The sequence below is a fragment of the Chionomys nivalis genome, chromosome 2 (assembly GCF_950005125.1).
Source record: "Chionomys nivalis chromosome 2, mChiNiv1.1, whole genome shotgun sequence".
Lineage (NCBI taxonomy): Eukaryota > Metazoa > Chordata > Mammalia > Rodentia > Cricetidae > Chionomys > Chionomys nivalis.
In genome coordinates, this window is record NC_080087.1 from 25,594,257 (window position 1) to 25,609,429 (window position 15,173).

Below are 15,173 nucleotides of genomic sequence, written 5' to 3' on the forward strand. Positions count from 1 at the left end.
ACCAAAGGGCATGAACAGGGCACTAAAAAACAGTCTGAGGAAGAGCCTGAGGGGCAGAAAGACCAGGAGAGGAGACAGGACGATGAAGGATGGGCAAGGAGATTGTCACAGGGACATTTCAACAACCTCAAATAAAAATAATGAGCATTTTTTCTAAGCATGAGGGAGGGGCTATGAGCCTTGGTCATGTGAGCAGGTTTAATGAGCCTTCAAGATAGGAGCCAATGTGGGAAGGGAATTGGAACTAAGAGTCTGAAGTTAGTGAGGAATGAGGAAAGACTATTCATTCCCAAAGCATGCTGGGAAATTAAAAAGGTAGCAACCTTGGGCAACTCCAGAATACGTTATCCCTTAAGTAATGTTTTAAGTAATTTCAGTATGATTCGTTATATATTAGATAGATTTTATTTAATGAAAAGTACACTTGACTGTAATTCAAAAACACACTGGACTCCTTACTCAGTCACCTTGACAATATTTAACCATTAGCTTTAAAATGTTTAAGCTCTACTGACTGGCAATAGTAAATCAAAGATTTAGGAAGGGATATAAAGGCTACAATCCATTTGCTTTAGAGGGGTCATTTCTTTAGCATCAATGAAAGTGTATCACATACTTAAAATGTGCTCTGGTTTCTTCATTCAACTATACATGCCACAACTCAAGACATTCCGAATGCTCAATATACTCTATCATTCTGCCCACACACATCTGCTGCTTTTAAGGATATCCAAGATTCCATCTGGACAGGACATTCTGCATTCACACCTACCTCAAACCAACAACAGAAAAAAACCCACACCTCCTCCACAAGGTGAAGAACACTTCCTCTCTTCGGCTTCAAAATAGTTTCTCTGTTAACAAGCTCTAAGTGTATGAGTCTACAGCAAGGTTTTGATTGCTAGGAAAAGGAAGGCACTTAAGGAGGAATGAGGTTATTGGAAAAAACAAGAGCTGCACAAAGAAAAACGTGGAGATGGAGGACTAAGCTACGTTGTCAGAAAGAACAGTATTGAAAAATATCTATGATCCCTAAATTATAGGTTAAGGGTTTTTGTTATGCCAATTAATAGCTTAAACTCTCTACTTAAAATCTGGTAAGCTTAATCTAAAATTAAGTGGATACAAAAAAGGCTAAGAGTAATGAAAATAATCTCTATAAACAAAGTTGGAGGACTAACACTATGGGACCTCCTAGGCTGAGTTTACAGACAAAGTCAATAAAGAATGTAGCATCAGTGCAAGAATAGAAAAGTAGACCAGGGAAGCAGAGTTTGGACAATGACTTACAGCAAAGCTGCCAGAGACAAAGGATGATCATGGGAGAACACAATAACCCTTGACTCCTTCCTCACACCGTACACAAAAGCACCACTGGATGAACAGAAATAAACATAAAATGACAAAACTTCTGTAAGACGGCTTCAGAAAATTCCCTTGTGATCTTGAATAAGATAAATACTACCTAAAAGGAAAAGAAAATCCCCACAGCAATGAGTTAGATTGATTCAGTTGATCCAGAGATAGCATAAATAGGGCTAGGGAGATGGCTCAGTTGGTAAAGTACTTGCTTTGCAAGTTTGGAGACCTGGGTTCCAACCCCACAACTGCTATAAAAAGCCTGGTGTCATAGCTCACACCTGGAATCCCAGTTCTGGGAGGATCAGGTCCATCTCTAGACGGCCTAAACTAAACAGCAATTCATAGGCCAAAGAAAGACTTTGCCTCAAAACCAAGATGGTGGCACCTGAGGAATGACACTGGAGATTAACCTCAGCCTACACATCCATGAACATACATGTGTGTGCGAGTGAGCACACCCACACACACAATAGCACACAGACAGGGGGTTAAGGCACTGATGTGGAGGAATAAATTACTGTATGTATCTGAAAAGGGTTCATATCCTTTACTTAGAAGTTTTAGAAGTTGCTGTGGGACAATGGTCTTGTACCCTGTAAAGATTTGTGATTTGTATGAAAAAAAAAAAAAACTGATTGGCCAGTAGCCAGGCAGGAAGGCAGGGAAACCAGAACAGGAGAATTCTGGGAAGAGGAAAAATTCAGTTTGCACTCGTCACCCAGACACAGAGGAAGCAAGATGAGAATGCCTCACTAATAAAAAGGTACCAAGCCAGATGGCTAACACAGACAAAAAATATGGGTTAATATATGATGCAAAAGTTAATAAGAAGCCTGAGCTAATAGGCCAACCAGCTTATAATTAATGTAGACCTCTGTATGTTTCTTTGGGACTGAACTCCTCCAGGATTTGATGGGACAGAAACCTCAAGCAACAAGAAGTAGCTTTCTGCAAACCAGAAACTAAAAGGGAGGTCACTCAACTTTATCTTAACGGACAAAGATTTCAATAGGCAGTTCATAGAACAGGCTACTCGAGCAGCCCTGAAGCAAATAAAAATGTCTAACAATTTAAGTGATCAGAAAGATGCAAGTTAAAATTATAATAAATTATTACTGAAGATTAATCATAATAACTGGAATGCTTTCAAATAAATTTTAAAAAGCCAATGCTACAAAGTATTATTGAAAATACAAAGTAACTGGAGTGTCTAAACACTGCCATGTTAGACATGACATTGTCAGAGCTGCTTGGGGAAATCATTTGGCAGTATCTACTCAGCTAACTACACAGGTCTCTATCACTCACCAATGCTTCTAGTATGGAGTAGTACCCATACATATGCAAACACACACACACACATACACACACATACTCACTCACACACACAAAGACTAAAAATCCCCAGAAGACACAGAACAGCTTCATGTTTGACATGTTGATGAGGTGGTGATGGCATCACTGTTGGGCTGTTCCTGTAAGATTTGAGTACTTCTCAGTATGTCTGTGAGACTTTGACATAAGCATATGAATAATGGAGCACAATAATAAAAAGCCAATTATAAATCTTGGTCTTCCACATCAACACACCTTACAGATTTGGAGTTTAAATGGCATTTCTAGCAATAAGAATCTTAGAAAGTTGAATACATTTAAGTCGCCTATATATATATGAGTCTGTCTGAAGCCAGTGGAGACAAGTATATATATATATATATATATATATATATATATATATATATATATATATATGGAGAGAGAGAGAGAGAGAGAGAGAGAGAGAGAGAGAGAGAGAGAGAGAGAGAGAGAGAGAGAGAGAAAAGTATAATCTCATACCCGGAGCCAGACTCTGAGCCTCATTCCAGCTGAAGTGAAGGGGAAATTCTCTGAGGTGAAAATTCCTTCCCTGTTTGTCCCTCGAATAAGAGATTAGAGCCGAGAAAAAGCAAAGCCAGGCCTTTTGCCTCATCCACTGCACTATCAAGCAGACACCACAAACATGTGACCACCACGATGAGATGTTCTTCTTACTTGCTACATTGCAAATAAGACATCTTAAAGAAAAACTTCACCTTCCCGTTTGGAGGAGTAAGAAAAAAGGAACATGTTGTAAATAGATTTAAGTCTACCATCTCTAACACACTTGGTTGCAAACTGTTTCTACGATAAGCAAACGAGAGAAAGACTCCTACAGCCAGGCCATCTGTGCCCTCTCAGGGACAGTCTTCAGTGCACCCTGAATGTTCCCTTTCCTTACACACAACGCAGAGGTGCATCTTCTCGGCTGAGCTGTCATTGGAACACATTGTGCAGCTAAAGCTAAAATCACAGTGATAGAGCCAATGAGGTTCAGATGGACTTTCATGTAGGACTGTGCTGTCTCTCAACCGTTTGGCTGACCAAGAATTTAAAGGAAGAATGTTCCCTCTGTTTGATGAAACAGGGAACCACAGAAACTGGACCATGTGATATTTCCGAGTTATCATAGAAGAATATTCCAGGTACCTCCAAACTTGCAGGAATGACTTTCTAACTCACAGGCCCGGGAGGCTATTAAAGAATAAATCCTCCTCCAGTCTGGAATTTTCTGGCTCTTCCCTGTGTCTATCTATGTCATCTGTCACTCTTCTGAGCCTCCAGTCAGCTCTTAACCCTTTACTTTCCCACTTCCTGGAAGGAAGGTTAAATTCAAGCAAATAAGTGCTGAGCTTTCGGGGTCAGGTCAGTGGTGTCTGTTATTGCTGCTTCTCTTGTCTCATGTGTGTTTTCTGTTTTGTTTTGGTTTTTAGTTTGTTTTGTTCTGCCATAGCCTTCAATGAGAAGAAGGTTGCTGTAGATATGTGTCACCTGACTAACCCCTGACCCAAAGCCTAATAGTCCCCATGTTGATTAACAAGAATGGCCTTTATATATCTGAATACTTGCTCCCTAGTTGATGGAGCTGTTTGGGACAAGGAGGTGTGGCCTTGTTGAAGGAGCTGTTTCACTGGGGTGGCCTTTGAAGTTTTAAGAGTCCATGCCATTCCCAGTTAGCTCCCTCTGCCTTGTGGTTGTGTCTCAAGACATGAGTTCTCAGCTATTGTTCCAGCACCATGCCTGCTTGCCTGTTGCCATGCTCCCCCTGACGTTCATGAACTCTGACTCTCTGGAGCTGTGAGCCCAAAGTACATGCTTTGTTTTATACGTTGCTTTGGTCATGGTGTTTTACCTCAGCAATAGAGACAGAACTAGGATACTTGCCCTCCACAAAGTGACCCACTTCCCTTGCATCACTGGCTCACGGGCAGTACTTTGCTGATAGACACTGTCTCTGGAACTGTGGGAGAAATAGTGATACTGCTGGACACCTTTTTTTTCAATAAAACCTGCATTTTGAGTGTTTATAGTCAGTCTTGTAAAAGCATTCCAGCTATCATCCTCCTACACAAATATGGAGGCTGATGGACGCAAGTAGTGTTGTAGTTATAATACACAGCAGATTTCTGAACTTCCTTACATGGTATTCTTGGAACACCTATGTTAGATCTGTTCACCTCCAGATGTTCTTCCTGAAGAGCCCACCCTCCCACCCCCACTCCTGCAACGCCATGCAGGATCCACTCCTTTCCCTGGCCCTGCCTCAGTACCTTACCCTAGCCACCATCCAGCATGTGTCCGCATGTTCTTTTCTGGTCCTTGCTTTATCTGACTTTCTTAAGCTTGAATTCACCACTCAAAACTCGTGTTAGTCCTATTTGATCACGTACCCTGTGTTCCCCTCAGTTGAGACAATGGCCACTGTCCTACACAGATGGAATCTCTGAATGAGAGGAGGCACCATCGTGGAGAAAATGCCTCCTCTGCAGCATATTAGAATGAAGAGAGGGCTACAGTTCTTTATACCTGTGAAGGTGCTGGCAACAAAGGGAGGGCTTTTGTATTATTGCCCATGAGCAATGGCACATTTCAGACTTTCTAATTTTAGTTTTATCTTTGTTTCACAGAAAGACCAGCTGTAAAAGTTCTTAAAGGGTCACTAGGCAGGAAGTGAGCAGGAGTCTCAGAGAGGGACTGAGATTAACCCTTGCCTTCATGTTGGTTTCCCATGGGTCTCAGGGCAGCACCTCCATGTGTGATTAAAACTCAAACAGAAGCCTCTGTCCACCATTCCCATCAGAGTCAGAAGCAATGGCTCCAAGAAACATGATCATTCTTTCCAATCAGAGCAGAAAATAAAAGCAAGTCGCTCTGACGGGAGAAGAACTTTTCTTCAGGTCACCAATAAGAGCTCTGTCTGTGGCCTAAACCTAGCTTAGGCTCGGGAAAGAGTTCAGGTAAGGATCCTTCAGCAGATCCAGGGTCAGAAGAAAGCAGGAAATGGTTGCTGAGCAGCACGTTAGGAGACGTCTATATTTACCTCATCTCCAGTCAATGCTATAAACTGCCTCTGAGCACTAAAACAGTCTGCTTGCAAATGCATGCACATCCTTCAGAAGACAAATGCAGAAGGGATGTCTGCAGCTTCACTGTGCAGCTCCTGGTGTGAGTTGACTGGGCTCAGTAACAGCTGATAAGTGGGTTGCTTTATTCGTTGGCAATGCCCTATTCTCCTTGTACTAAATTCCAGGGCTAGTTCTCAAGGGTTGGGGTCTGACATTTGGGTAGAATATAAACTGTATGCCTGGCCCAGTATAACTTCCCTTTAAAATAGAGACAATAATGGTAGATGTGAACATTCTTGGGGCCCTTTTCAAAGTAGATAGTTTTGAGTATTTTTTTTTTTTAATTTACTAGCTGAAACTTACAGTCAAATTCTTTTCACTGCCAGACAACCAAACAGATTGGTGCCTTGTGCCAGCCATCATCAAAGAGGCTTCCTCCAGCAGCAGACATGAGCAGATGAGAAGACCAGACATGAGGAGAGAGCCTAAACTGGAGGTCTCCTTCGGGTTCTTCCCCTTGGGCCTCAGGGAATCCACGGAAAACACGGCAGAAAATTTGTAGGAGTCAGAGGGGATGAAGGAAACCAGGAGAAGATGACCTGCTGAATCAACTAAGCAGAGCTCTCGGGGACTCACAGAGACTAAAGGAGAAAGCACAGACTCTGCAGGGTCCTCTGCATATATGTTATAGCTGTTAGCCTCAAGGTTTCTGTGGGACTCTTAACTTGGCGCGGTGTGTCTTTGACTCTGTGCCTGCTATTGGGACTCTTTTCCTCTCGTCGGGTTGCCTTTTCCAGCCTCAGTGTGAGGGCTTTTGCCTTGTCTTATTGCATTTTGTTGTCCGGTTTGGTTGTTGTCTCTTGGAGGCCTGTTCTTCTCTGTTGGGAGACGGCAGAAGAGTAGATCTGGGGTAAAAGGGAGGTGGTAGGGAGCTGGGAGGAGTAGAGAGACGGTAAACTATGGTCGGGATGTAGTATATGAGACAAGAATCCATCTTCAATTTAAAAAGACTAAAACAATAAAGTCTTATTTTCAGTTTCATTTAAAACACTAGTTGTCAGCTTTGTCTATGTAAATCATATTAATACAAAATATAAACTATCTTCTCTGAAATTAAAACAAGCACAAGGCCATAAGAAAAACCTGTTCAGAGTTTTCAAAGAAGGCAGAGAAGTCTCTTCTTGCAAACTGAGGCCCAGACACCCACTGGCAATGGGAAGGGACAGGAAACAGTGATAAGGATGAGGAGGAGGTCACAGCAGAAGCAGCACAGGCCGGGGTTACCTCCATGTGTGAGAAGGTTTCTGTCACACCGCTGAAAGCTACAGAACGGATAAGTGTATTCTCAAATCAGCGGGATACCACAGGCAAACAAACACCCTGTACTTGACTGGGATTCAACTGCGCCTGTGTTTTCTTAAACAGCTGGGCACAGGTTTGCCACTGACACTCATGTTTAGGTTTGGCATGAGGCTTCCCAAACAACAAAGCAGGTGACATTCCACAAATACAAGCTTCTAATAAATCATTCTGTCAAGTTAGACGGTAACATTTACATCTCTTCCTTCCAACTCCTAATTGGCTAATCAGTTGCAAGTCCAAATTACATAGTACTGAAGGCAATAAAAAACATAAGTGTGTAAACAGCATCACAATGGGCCATTGTGCTGTCAAGTTTACCCTGTTGAAACATGCTATTTCTGTTTGGGTAAAGAAAGACTTCATAATGAGACCATTTTTATGAAAGCCTTAATCAAGCAAAACCAAGGAACACAATATTTAGTTTAGGGTACACATTATTTTAAAAAGGATTAAATCTTAGGGTGGTAAAGATTTCAAATAGAAGGCAAAAAGACTGGCCAGAAAAGAAAGGTGTGCATGCATGTGGTGTGTGTGTGTGTGTAAACAGCAACGGTGGTCAATCTAGTTCCTTGATAATTTATGCCCATGTTGCACATTGTTTCATCAGTTATTCTATCATTAAATATTTTCCAAGCCCCCTCTTGCCCACAATGTGCAGGCAACTGGAGAGAGCCCAGGAGTACAGGAGACAAAGAGCATGACAAGCTTAGCTTCACAGAGGGAGAAGCATGCTGATCTCTGCACTAGTTCTAGCTGGATTGCTTATGGGGTTTTACAGGACTTGAATGGGTAAGGAGACCTGCTAATATCTATCACTACACATCCAGTCAAAACCAGATGTGCCCAAAGGTGAAATTAAAAATAAATATGTGGCTGTAGTTTCTGAATGATAACATAAAAATTAACTTTTTAAATCAAAAAATTTTACCAAAATATCTCTAAGATAACTGGACATTTTTTAAAATTCATGTGCTTCAGCTTATAGACGAAGATTTTTCTATAGTCTTGGGTCACTTCCCAAAAATGAACAGATCATTTTCCATTATCTAGTAGCTATCCAACTGAACTGAAATCTTTAAGAGCTATACATTATTGCTGGGGTGTTTATAATTTTAGTGCAGTCTTAAAGATAAGATTGCCACTAGGGAAAATAAAGAAGCTAGTGAAAATTCAATTAGTCCGTAAGTACAGGGTTGCGCAACAAAGTCGTAGATGCTGGTGGTATTCGTTTAGATGAAGAACAATGAGGCAGAGGTGGTTTGGGGAGTGAGGTCAGGAACTGTTTCACTATAGATTTTAAAAGGCAGTTGTACAGGGGAGTAGAGGCTTAGAAGAGACAGAGGCGCCAAGTTTCACTTTGGTGAACCATCATCACCTAGAGAGCCAGGATGCAAAATGTGATCTGGAGGGAAGGGAGTCCAGAAATGATTGCTGGTGGATTTAACACTGAGGATAAAGAAGAGGAAGAGAACACAACCAGGAGGAATAAATCAGGATGCACCACAGTGGCACCCAAAACGATAGGGAGGTGACAGATTGAACCAAACATTTCTGGTAGTTTACGTTACATAAGGACTCAGCAATGCCATAGTATTAGCTGATTTGGTGGTCAGTAGTGGCCTTGATTAGAGCAGATTCCTTGGAATGGGTTTTTTGTTTTTGTTTTTTGTTTTTTTTTTGTTTTTGTTTTTTTGTTTTTGTTTTTTTTTTTTTTTTTTTAACAGAATGGGGGAAGAGAAAGCTGAAACCAGAACTTCCAATTTTAGCTTTCGAGTTTTGCTGAAAACACACCCAGAGAAATTGGGTGGCATTCAGCAATTCAAGATAAAAACAAGTTTTATAAAAAAAAAAAAAAAAAAAAAACAAGTTTTATTTTGTTGTGTTTAAGATGACAGATGGCACAATGCATGCGTTTGTATGCTGATGGAAACGGGACAGTCAACGTGGAAAACTGTCTGACAGGGACAGGAGAAGAGACAGTCTGTGCCATACAGTATTCAGAAGGTGTGCGCGCGCAACAGTTGATCATTGCGAAAGGAGGGGAAGGGGGACAGCTTCAAGTAAAGAAAAGAGGACAGATTGGTGAGTGACAAGCTCCCTCCGATTGAATTTATTCTCTCGCTGAGATAAGAACACGGACATTATGCTCACTGGCTTAAAAGTGTGAGAATAAGTGTCTGTGGCGTGTAATCCTCAAACAGAACATATAGAACACAAGCCGTATACCTAAGGCTTATAGGAACATCATCAAAGAGGAAAGAGAAAGATTGATAAGAGCCGGAGAACCAGGACGTCTTTTGTGTGACAGCTTCTTCCAGAGAGAACAGGATGTTGCTGCCATGGCTCTTAACAATATGGCTGCCTACAAAAAATTTCTGAAGATCACACTAGTCTGCATGTCAATATAGAAGCAGGAAAATTTTGTGTGGAATAAAAAATAAATGTGGCCTCATGCCTAGATAAAGAGCTACAGGCAGCGAACGACGGCTGAGGAAGGGAGAACCAGGTCTCTTTGTTTGTTTGGCTGGCTGACAGGTTGGTTAGTTTATCTAAGGACAAGACACCAATCCCAAGTGGCCAACTCTAAACACATGAGAAGAAGGGCAACATTAACTAATAAATGAGGATAAACACAATGTAAATATTTACATACATAACACACACGCATATGTATAAAGAGGCCCTGAACTCAAAAAGGAACTGGAGAGACACTGGAGAAATTAGAGAGGAGGGTGAGAATGGTGCAAACACATTGTCCTCGTGTATGGAATCCTTAAATAAATGACAAATCAAAGGTAGGTCTCTGGGGAAGAAAACAGCTTGAGAAAGGAGAGACAGATGCCCAAGATACTAGGACTGAGAGAAAAATGGGTGGAAAGCATTCTGTGAGGAGAGGAAGCTGCCTAGAAGGATGCAGCGTACCACTTGAGATCTACAGTCACAACTGCCCAGACACACCAAAAAGAATCCTCTGAATTTTTAAAATATGGTTCTGCTTCTTGGAAAGGCAGGACTACTCAAGAAGTTGACTTTGTTCAAGACTACCGATCTTCCAAGTTAGAAAAGTCTGAGCATTGAAAAGAATTGGGACTTAAAGCTATGCTAGAGTGTACTTATAAATTAGAATATGGGCTCTGTGCCCCTGCAGAAAACAGTAAGGAAACAAGAACATATAGGCCTGGGAATGGTGGAGGGAGACAGATGACAGGGCCAGCAAAAAGCCAAGGAGGGACATCAGGTCATGAGGAACAAACATCCCCACAGAAGAAGTCTCCTTTTCCTTACAACCTACAGCTCCTAAAATGGTACCTTTCAATTTGTGTTTTGGGATTTGGGGGCACTATTTTTTTTAACTTAATTTTTTTTTTCCACCAGGCATGGTGGTACACAACTTTAATACCAGCGGAGGATTGAAGAGGAGGTAGAAGCAGGAGGATCTCTATGAGTCTGAGGACAGCCTGGTCCACACAGTGAGCTCTAAGCCAGCCAGGGCTATATTGTCCAACGCTGTCTCAAAGTATGAACACATGCACAAACACACACAAACACACAGACACAAACACACACACATACACACACACTTTCAGACAATATATTTTGAACATGTTTTTCCCCTCCCCTAACTCCTCCAAGATCCTCCCCACCTTCCCACCTACCCAACTTCGTGTTTTAACTAAGGGCACTTTTAGTATATCAAATTAGGTCACAACATAACAGTTTTTGTACAAAATACAGACTTTGGTTCCAATAAGCACTTAAATCTTCTTTTAATTTATTTAGATTTTTTTAAAAAAAAATATCAACCCAAATTCCTACTCCCTCCTCTCCTCCCATTCCTTCCACACACCCTCCCACCCTACCCCTATCTAATCCTAAGAGAGGGTAAGGAACTTTGTTTTGTGGAAAGTCCAAGGCCCTCCCTACTACATCTAGGGATATACATGCAAAGAGAAAAGGATCCCAAAGAGCCAGTACATGTAGTAGAGATAAATCCCAGTGCCACTGCCAGTGGCCCCTCAGTCTGCCCGGGTCATGCATCTGTCAACCACATTTAGAGGAACTAGTTTGGTCCTACGCTTGTTCCTTCCTGGTCCAGCTGGAGTTGGTGAGCTCCCATTAGCTCAGGTAACCTGGTTCAGTGGATGAACCCTTCATGGTCTTGATGTCTTTGCTCATATTCTCAATCCTTCCACTCTTCAACTGGACCTTGGGAGCTCAGTCCAGGATTAAATCTTGATATTATATGAAAAATTCAATATATGCAAAGAAAAACATTTAAAATGATCATGCCTGGTGGGTCTCCACAAAAACATTAAATAATAATAAAGCAACCATGGAAGGCCCATCGTTTTCTGAATGGAGATGGAGGGGGAGTGGATGGTGAAAGCAGTGGATGGGAAAGGGGAGGGGACAGGAAAAGAGGAGGGAGAGGAAACTAGTTGATATGTCAAGTAAATGAAAAAAGTGTTATTTAAATTTTAAAAAAGAATAAAGCAATTGAATTACAGCTCACCTGAACATGTCTGTTGGCTGCACATATCTGGTAGACAACAATATTCGAATCGAAAGATACACTTTTCTTTTTTGATACAGTTTTCAAAGACATAGAAGTCATTAAGAAACTGCTTATCAGCAGTTAACACATAGCATTCACCTACCACCCAGATCAGCATGACTCTCTGGTATTGGACAAAAATGAAATCTTTGGGGAACTCACGTCATGGGGTTTAAAGGCTAAATTCCTGTGTCGGCAATAGCCGACATTATTTCATTTAATCCTTAAAACAATTCTATATGATGGGTATTAATATTATTCCCCTCTAATAAGTGAGAGAAACAAATGAAACAGAACCATTTGGTCCTACAGGAGGGAATTAATTTGTAAGCCAGGATTGAAATTCACTCTGACTCCTGAAGCTAACCGCTCATCTTTCACGCTATATAGTCCAATTGACACGTAGCATCACTAATATTAATGGGCTCATACGAAGTATATAATTGCCCCCAATAAATTGGTGGCATAATTGCTGAAAGGTCATGTTTGTCATCATCATTTTATATTCAGCTAGAAAGGAACACTTTGTGAAACAGAGATGCTCTTTCAGAGTACACAGCGAGCTGTAAGCTGACCCCAGACCTCTGGAACTATCCTTGGTAGGAGATCTGAGTTCAGTACACTTTCCTGCAGTTATTGAGTGAGAGCTGTCCCTGAGCTGCTCAGGAAGATTTCTCACCTCTGACTTTCCTCCAGGCTTAACCAGTGTGGAATGCCAACAGGAGACTGGACAGAGGCTAGAACAGAGGGCCGAGCTTGGATTAGTAACTTCTCTGTAACCAGGATGCAATGCCAGGACCGAAGCATTTTAAGGAAGAACACAGTTCCTGGGGTATAAAGTCCATAATGGCAGGAACAGGAAGCCAAGCGATATATGTCATCACACAGAAAGCAGAAAGAAAGAACGGGAAGTGGAGGCGAGGCTATAAACCTTCGAAGTTCACTCCCAGTCCCGGTGATGTACTTCCTCCAGCAAAGCTCTGCCACCTAAAGGTCCCTTAATCTCCAGTGCAACCAGCTGGAGACCAAATGATCAAATACCTGAGCCTATGGGGGACATTTCTCTTCAAAGCACCACAGGGCCTTTGCTTTCCTTACGTAATTCCTGAAGGGACCCTACACAGTGAATGAACACACAGGTTCCTGCTGCATTGTCTAGCGGTGGTGGCCTGCTCCCACTTTCCAACATGCAAGGGTTATGCTGGGCTATAACCTCTATGCTCTGTATGCCTAGGTGAATATTTCCTTAACTACACTTATTCAGATTACTTATTGTAGTGTTGCAAAGATCCTACACAGATAGAGAAGTGATCTGTTTGAATAATGCCATAGCATTTTTAGAGGACATCTACTGTGTGTGTGTGCGTGCGTGTGTGTATGTGTGTGTATGTGTGTGTGTCTGTGTCTGTGTGTGCAGTAGTGCCTGCTCACATGTAATCATGTGAAGGTCCGAGGTCCACTTTGAGTGCCATTCTTCATTACCCATCTACCTAGTTTTCTATTAGTTCTCTCATTGGCCTGGGGCTCACCAATTAATTTAGATTGGCTAGCCAGGGCGCCAAGAGCTATGGACCTATGCCTGGCTCTCCTGCGCTGAGATAACAGACATCCACCATCATGATATCCACCATCAAGCCTGTCTATTTTCAGTGAGGCCTGGAGGATGAAACTCAGGTCCTCATGCTTGTGCATCGAGTACTTTACCGACTGAGCTCTAACTCCACTCCTTGTGTGCTTTTTAATAAGAGCGAGGATATGTAAAAATATTACAGACAGGCAAAGAAACTTTCATCAGACTCCTAATGCTGAAGAGCCGGCTTTGCAAATGGAACCTCATAAATCACTCCAGCCCGTGCTAAGTGCGACGGTAATGGAAGATGAACAGACTGCACAAGCAGACACATGGTGGCCATGCACAGAAAGCCATTCTAACCTCTTCAGCCATGTTGCTTCTCTACTAATTAGGATGAGGACATGAAGATTTATGTTTGGCTCGAGCATTTATGAGCCCAAACCGAACGTAGCTAACCACTGGGTTTTATAAGCGCCGAGTTAAAGACAGCTAGTCACTTACGTTTATGAGATCCGTGGTGAAAGGTTTGCAACGCCTGGACAGGAATCTGCGAGGCTAAAGCGCCTCAAGTGATTGCTGGCATTTGTTAGTGTAGACATTCTGCTCTAGCAGGGCTAACGGGAGTGTAGACAAACCTTTGCTCTGGTATTGGCAGGGCTGCAAAGTCATCTAAAGTTAAGGCATGCTCTTAATGACGCAGTATTGCTATTCTGTGTCTAAGAATTTATCCCAAGAAAACAATCACAGCTGTGCGTAAGATTTATCTACTCATACATTTGCTAGGACAATCAACAGACACGCCCACATGAGAGAACATGCACTTACTTAAATGTATAACGGCTCGGGGAAATGTTTACAAAGTATTTTGCTTGGGAGCCAGGTATTAAAACCATATGCAGGCTACTTCTGGGGCTAGCCCAAATACTAGCTGCTATCACCTGTCATTCCAAGGGATCACTAAACACTGAACAGAACATGAAAATCAGCCATCAGAGTAGTTTGGAAACTACATGATGGCAGGGAGATTGGATGTTAACATGGATACGAATAAGGAGCAGAGGATGAGCTCCAAGGCCTCGCAAGTCTCCTCTGTTCCCCAGGTGTGAACTGCAGGTAGGCTGACTCCAGGAACTCAATCTACAGCAAGCACTGACAGTGGAAACGTCTCGAGAAATCCTTCTTATCAACCAGAGGACAAGCAAGACTTCTGTGTTCTAGAAATAGGGAGTCCACCTCTTTGCCCCTCTCCCCACTTTAGCAAAGTACCCATGCCTCTTAGCCCCTCGCCACCCCAATAAAAACTTTCCTCTGTGATAATACAGTGGAAAAAAGAGTTTGTCGCAAGAAAATAAGCACCCACTAGGTTATGAAAGAGGGCATATTTTAACTCTTTCCTTTTTCAGAGTGAAGGCACAGGCCTGTTGTGTGAACTGCATGACAGCAGGGGAGAGTAAAAGTTGAGAAGAGGCCATCCTTCGAGACAGGGAAGCAGGACACAGAGCACATGACAGACACGACTGGAAGGAAAAACTGAAGAATGTCAACACAGCGCACATAAGAACCGACATCAGCCCCAGGCACAAATGGAAAAGACCCAAAGAAACAGAGTGGTGGCTTCAAAACAGAAAACGCCTCCGAAGTCAGTGTTCAAGTCCCAGCTAACCTGAGTAGTACGAGATCCTGTCAAACTCCAAAAGCAAAGAGCACACTGCAAATTCTAAGGACACCAAAAACCTCCATGAGACAGAATATAAAACTGCCACCCAAACAGGATGATACCAGCTACAAGAAACCAATGAATTAACATTTCCATACAACTTTGAAATGGCCCAGAATCTCACACAAATAATTTTTTTTGCAAGATGGGGGTATTAAACCAAAAAAACTTGATGCACACAAA

At 42.1% G+C, this 15,173-nt stretch overlaps 1 protein-coding gene across 2 annotated transcripts in view; it reads right to left on the minus strand.

The window, feature by feature from the left end:
- Aig1 (androgen induced 1) overlaps positions 1-15,173 on the minus strand; it is a 236,849-nt gene that overhangs the window by 210,103 nt on the left and 11,573 nt on the right. The gene's annotated exons all lie outside the window — the stretch shown is intronic.